Source organism: Eulemur rufifrons, chromosome 5, assembly GCF_041146395.1.
Source record: "Eulemur rufifrons isolate Redbay chromosome 5, OSU_ERuf_1, whole genome shotgun sequence".
Classification (NCBI taxonomy): Eukaryota; Metazoa; Chordata; class Mammalia; order Primates; family Lemuridae; genus Eulemur; species Eulemur rufifrons.
The window spans coordinates 3,247,634-3,254,169 of NC_090987.1; positions in this window are offsets into that span (position 1 = coordinate 3,247,634).

Here is a 6,536-nt window from a genome sequence, read left to right on the forward strand (position 1 = left end):
ATGTCTCGACCCTAACCCTCAACTGCCACCCACTTACGAATGGATAAACCAAATGTACTCTGTCCTTAAAATGTAACAGTCCTCAGCTATAAAAGGGAACACAGTACTGATACATGTTACAACCTGGATGAATCTTGACAACACTGTTCTCAGTGGAAGTCAGACGCAAAGGCCACATATGGTATGATTCACTTTACATGAGAGTGCGTGGAAACAGAAGGTAGGTTAGTGCTTGTGGTGCTTGCTCAGGCCTCAGGGAGACGGGGTAATTGTGAGTGGGAGTGTGAGGCAGATGGTTAGGATCTCCGGCTCTTGTCCAGACAAGGGCTCCCTGCTTTGGTGCTGTCTGGAGCAACTGCTCCACCTGGGAAGAAGGATAAGGCGGATGCTCCATTTTGGTGCTGCCCCACCCTCAATCCTATCCTGAGCAGCTGCTGCACCTGGGGAAGGAGGGCGTGCCTTATCAATCTAGGAATTCCCCAGCCCAGGCTTGATAGGCTTTAGAAAGTGACCTAGAGTAACCTGAGGGTAGTTAATATGCCATTAGCTAGAATCTGCATTGCGGTTCACCCCCCAGGTGGGCTTTCTTAGAGGGAGCTCATAGGCGCAGATGGACTTTTGAGGACACCTGTTGCTGTTGATCATTGGATAACATCCCGCACCTCCCGAGGGCCCTCCTCCCGACTGCGCTGATAACAGGAAACAATCTGAGAAGTCAGGAGTAGTGAGCGAGCTGGTCTGTCTCTCTCCACTCTCGGAGACAGACCCGTTTTATTCTACAATAAAGAGCTGATCTTGTGAAACTGCTCCCTGCCTGGGGTTACTCTGTCATATTGAACTTGCTGGTGATTTTTCCAAGAAAGGAGTCAGAGGACTGTGTTCCACATAAGGCAACAGATGTTTACTTTTTCACATTTTTCCATTTTAATACAACTTCTTGCAACTATTTGGCCAGTAGATGTTAATAGTAAGGACATCTATCTATGGTTGCTTTTCTGGAAATATTAAAATAATTCATTTGTGAATCTCCAGACCACTATTGGATTCAGGAACACTTTTCAAAGCATCTTTTGTCTTTTGAGTAAATATAATATTTTGACAATGTCATATTTAAAGGGCCAGGTGACTGCCGTTTTTCTCTTGATTTATGAAATAGCTTTCTGTGAAGGACCTAGGATATGTGTCCTTTTTGAATAAAAATTAGGAAACATAAAATGTACCACATTTTGGTAGTCTGAAAAAAATTTTAAACTCATTTTAAAAAATTGGTCTCAATATACACTGAGACAAAAATATATCTACTTCCCACATCTGCCTTCTGCTGGGGAAGAACCAGCCCCAAGCGCAAAAGGGAACAGCTCTGCGCACTTTGCACAGGGCGCACGTTCTGTCTTCAGACCCCCTCTGGTGAAAAGTGGTTCGTGCCCCTTGGACTCAGGAGGACGCTAAGGCACCGAGAAGTCAATGACGGCTCAAGCTCACAGAATCGGCAAACCTGTTAGTCAAACCTGTTCAGTCCAGGGTTTTACAAAATGCCACTTGCACTATTTGTCTGTTTTTTACGTTAAAACCAGCTAGCGGCATGCCAGCTCTCCTTCTCACACAAAGCAGTGTGGACATGAGTGTGTGAGGGTCCACACTGCCTAACTCGTGCATTTATTTGGTAACAGGCCAGGCTTGGGCAGCACCAGGAATGCAGCGCAGCCCAGACAGCAGTGGGCTCCTTTGAGTGCACAGGGGGCTGCTGAGTTTGCCGAAGGCTGAGGTGAGCATTTGCTCTTTACCCAGGACACCACTCTGCCATCCGCCATCCTCCGGGTCGTCCTCCCCCCAGCACCTCCAGAGGGGCTGTCCCCACCCTGGGTCCAGGGAGACCACCGGTCTGGACTGAGCGGCCGGGGTGCTGCACGCCCTGAGACTAGGTAGCTGATGAGCAGACGCTGGCTAGCTGCCACCCCAACCCTGCGCCCCGTGCCGAGGGCTCTCTGCCCCTGTGGAGTCCACTCACCTCCCTTTCCGCCGCCGTGGTGCCTGTGAACAAGCTCATGGCGAAGGGGGCAAAACAAAGCAGCAGGTTCTGAAGTTCATTCCTGACGGCGTCCATGCTGGAGAGGATGGGATCACAGATGCTGCCAATCTAGAGCAGTTTTTGCAAGAGAGAATCAAAGCGAACGGAAAACCTGGGCATCTCGGTGGAGGGGTTGTGACCACCCAGAGGAGGAAAAGCAAGATCACCGTCACCTCTGAGCTGTCTTTTCCTAAAAGGTATTTGAAATACCTCACCCCAAAACATTTGAAGAATCATCTACGTGATTGGTTGCTGACAAAAAGAGTTACGAATTACATTGCTTCTTTTTTTTTTTTTTTTTTTTTTTTTTTTTTGAGACAGAGTCTCGCTTTGTTGCCCGGGCTAGAGTGAGTGCCGTGGCGTCAGCCTAGCTCACAGCAACCTCAAACTCCTGGGCTTAAGCGATCCTCCTGCCTCAGCCTCCCGAGTAGCTGGGACTACAGGCATGCACCACCATGCCCGGCTAATTTTTTCTATATATATTTTAGTTGGCCAGATAATTTCTTTCTATTTTTAGTAGAGACGGGGTCTCACTCTTGCTCAGGCTGGTCTCGAACTCCTGACCTTGAGCGATCCACCCGCCTCGGCCTCCCAGAGTGCTAGGATTACAGGCGTGAGCCACCGCGCCCGGCCTACATTGCTTCTAAATCAACCAGGACAAAGAGAGGAGGGAGATGAGGATTAACATTCATTTATCTGGAATGTTTTGTGTGAGTTCTTCAGTAAACCTGGGGAACCCAAATGGTGGTTTATCCCTGTACCTCTGAGGTGTGGATGGAACAGAAAATGGAAATCGTATAAAAGGGCTTCACTGGGGCTGCCACTTACTTATTTGTAACTTGACTTTTTTTTTTTTTTTTTGCTTGAAAATTTCAGTTCTTATGACAGTGATATGGAAGACAAGGCGACTCTGAGGAAGCCGAGGGCCAGCAGGCAGATGAGGGTGTGGAGACACGAGCATCAGTTAGTCACTGTTGCATTTAGACAGTGTGACAGTCAGTTGTAGCTGGTGCTTTCCTCAGAGAAAGATTCAGGGATACAGTCATTCATTAAAAGCAAAACTGGTGATTTCTTTCTAAGATTCTCCTATGGAAAAAATGGCGGTGTCCATAAAATGCAGGTTCCTGGGCCATTCATCATCTTTTCATGTTTGGGTTATAAATTCCTCGATGCACACAATTATGTATATGGCTCCTTCAGCATTGCTGCATATCCGGCTACCCTCTCTAAAAGGGTTTGGGGAACGATTGTCAAAGTCCCAGGTTCTCAATTAAGTAAATGTGTGCAAAAATGAATTTGTAAATAATCGTTTCTACTAAGTCTTTGCAGCAAACTGTCACTTGGTCTCCAGCAGAGGGAGTGGGTGTGGGTCCCAGCGGTGGGGCCCTCCATGCTGATGGCTTCTGTGAAGGGGCATGAAGGAGAAGTGACGGGGAAACCGCTCACGCGAGGAGGTGGGAGAGGCCCACGGGGGCATGACTGGATTTAGGGACAGAAGTCGTCTACAAAGTGGGTGCCTGTGAGATTCTGTGCCAGGGTGTGCAGAGGCGAGGGCACCGAGAGGTGGTCACCGAGGCCGGGGAGACGTGCTTACTGCTGAGGGTGGCTTTGAAAGAGACCCTGTTGCCTGGTGGTGCCCTTCTGAAAGCCAAACAGTCATGCAGAAACGTTGGCCTTGTTTGTAACTGCGGTGGATGAAACTCACGATCTTAAAGAGCTTGTCCGCAGCTGGTTTCCACACCTGAAGCTGTGCGCTGCGAGTTGCGCGCTGGAACTAACTGCTCCAGTCCTGCCTTGGCTCCCATCGAACCTTCGGTGCTCTCTGGAGTGAGCGGAACGTGTTGAGGCTTTGCACTTCCATTTGTGGCAGAGGCTCTAGCATTTTCTATTTCTGTGCAAATTTCTTGAAGCAGAATTGCTTACGTATTTCTTCTCTGTCCTCACAGAAGGTGGAGTTTCTTTCATGCTTAACTGAGGCGTGTGTGGCTCTCTGGCTGTGTCCCTTACCGTGATTATTAATTACCAGCGTGTGACTTGGGTCTGCAAATTTTACTTTGTTGTGTGAACTAAAATAAAATCTTAAGCCTCCCAGCTAACTGAATGGACTCCCTCTTGCACAAGAGGAATCCCCCACCCCCACCTCCCCCCAAAAAAGCTGACTTGTCGGTCCTAAGAAGAGAGGTCAGACACACCTGGTTATGTCCTGTCCCTTTTGAGTTATTCTTTGTGATTATAAGATACAAAATCATGAACAGGCCTAAGGCCTTGTAAGACAAAGGTTAAACCACACCTGCAGGCCATGGACTTAACAGTTCACTTGAGTCTGGGCACATGTGGGTAGTTTGTCTCTGATTAACAGAATTCTTTCTCTTAAAACATTCCAAGCCTTTAGGCAAAGTTTCATTTCTTTAACCAATCACAAATCAAAGAATCTTTAAACCCACCTATAACCTGTAAGCCCCTGCTTCGAGATGTCCTGCCTTTTCGGGCCAGACCAATGTCTGCCTTCCATGAATTGATTTATGACTTTACATGTAATTCCAGTCTCCCTGAGATGTATAAAACCAAACTGTAGCCCAGCCACGGCAAGACCACTTGCTCAAGGCTTCCTGGGGGTGGCTCTGGGCCGTGATCACACATATTCAGCTCAGAATAAACCTTTTTAAATTATTTTACAGAGTTGGGGTTCCTTTCCTTGACAGTTGCATTGATATTTCCATGTTGTAATTTTTAGTTTGGTTGAGAAATTAATCTTGGGCTGAAATTAGCATGTAGGTTTTTTTAACTAGTCCCAGATTTTAAAACTTGTAATAAAATTCAAACTCATTGGATTTTCCATGCCTTTTTGAACTCTTGTAATGGAGTTTTGATCCCATTTTACATAAAGTGGCCAACAGATGGCGAAAACAACGAACAGACACTCATTGGCTGCTGACTCGGGAGGCCCAGCCCCAAGGGCTGAGATCGTAGGAGCAAGGAGGGGCCGAGCGCCTCCTGCCGCCTGGAGCCCCCTCCCCTGACAGCAGCATCCCTGAGCCAGGTGCAGCCCTCGTGGCCTAATCGCCACGCAAAAGTCCCACCTCAATACTGTTACAAGGGCAGCTGAATTTCACCTTGAATCTGGGGGCGGCAATCCTCACACCCGCAGCTTAGCATGGGCTCACGACCAACCAGAGCCCGTGTGCAGCTCATGCGCCCGAGACACGCGCAGCTGCAGCAGGGGCGCCTGCGGGAGGGCCCTGCAGCTCTTTTTGCAGGATTAGAGCTGAAAGAAAGCATGTCCCAGTCATGCCGAAGGAGCCGAGAGGTGGCTCACCGGCCCGATAGCACTGAGTGCTGGGTCCAGCCAGACCTGAAGCCACCACCCCAGTCTTTTTCAAAGCTTTTACTTTGAAATGAGACTAGACTTAGAGAAAAGTTGAAAATAGTAGAGTCCCAGTGTAAACTTCACCCAGCTACCATTGTACATCACCACACCGCAATGATCAAAACTAAGATGTCAGCAGCAGTGTTATGCCAACTACAGCTGTTCAGATTTTAGCAATCTGGCTTTGTCTGCTTTCTTCCCGGGGAGAATGAGGTTGCCAGAACCGCCGTGTCCTCCCAGGGCATCTCTCACGGTACGTGATGTTGACGTGTCATTACTGCTGAGGTTCATTTTGATCACCTGGTTAAGGTGGCATCTGCCAGCTTTCTCCACCATAAAGTTATTTTCCCTGCAGATTAACATCTGTCAAGCTAGGCAAGTGTCCTGTTTCTTAAACTTTTACCCGCCAATGTTAGTGTACATCAGGGATGGTGCCTGCAGCAACTGTGGTGTTCTGATGACCATTTTCCATGTCCCTCCTCACCCCCTCGCTCACTCATCTGTGCCGGCACCGGCTCAAGGGCAGCTGTGCATTCTGTGGGTCATAATCTAGTGCTATCCTTATTTTCTTGCTCAAATTGCCCCCTTTGGCCACCGCAAACTCTTCCAGGTTGGCTCCAGAGGCCTTAGACTGGCCCCCGTGGCCCCAGGCTTCTGAGAGCACATCCTCACTTCCTGCCTCAAGGCGCTCCGGGCGCACCTTGCATTTTCCCTGCCCCGCCCTGGAATCACCCACGCTCCAGGCTGCCCTGGTTCCCCCCATTGAGCGTACTCAGCTCTTTCCTATCAGTCTGGCCAACCAACCCTTTATTTTGTCTAAACCAGCTGGACTTCCTGCGGCTCAGCAGCAGTAAGGGATGAGCGGGGACGGGGACAGGGACAGGGACACTCCTGTGAACACTCGGGTGATGAGGCCGTACCCCCATGTCCGGGGCTGGGGAGGAAGTGTGCTTGCTCAGAAAGACGCGAGTCTTGTTCTGGAGCCCTGACTGCCACGCCCCGCCACCCCCACCATGAGCTGACAAGTAACAGGCTCCAGGAGCGGGTGAGACGCAGTGACCTTTTAGCGGCTTCATTTCTACCTTTTATTCAGCAGTACAG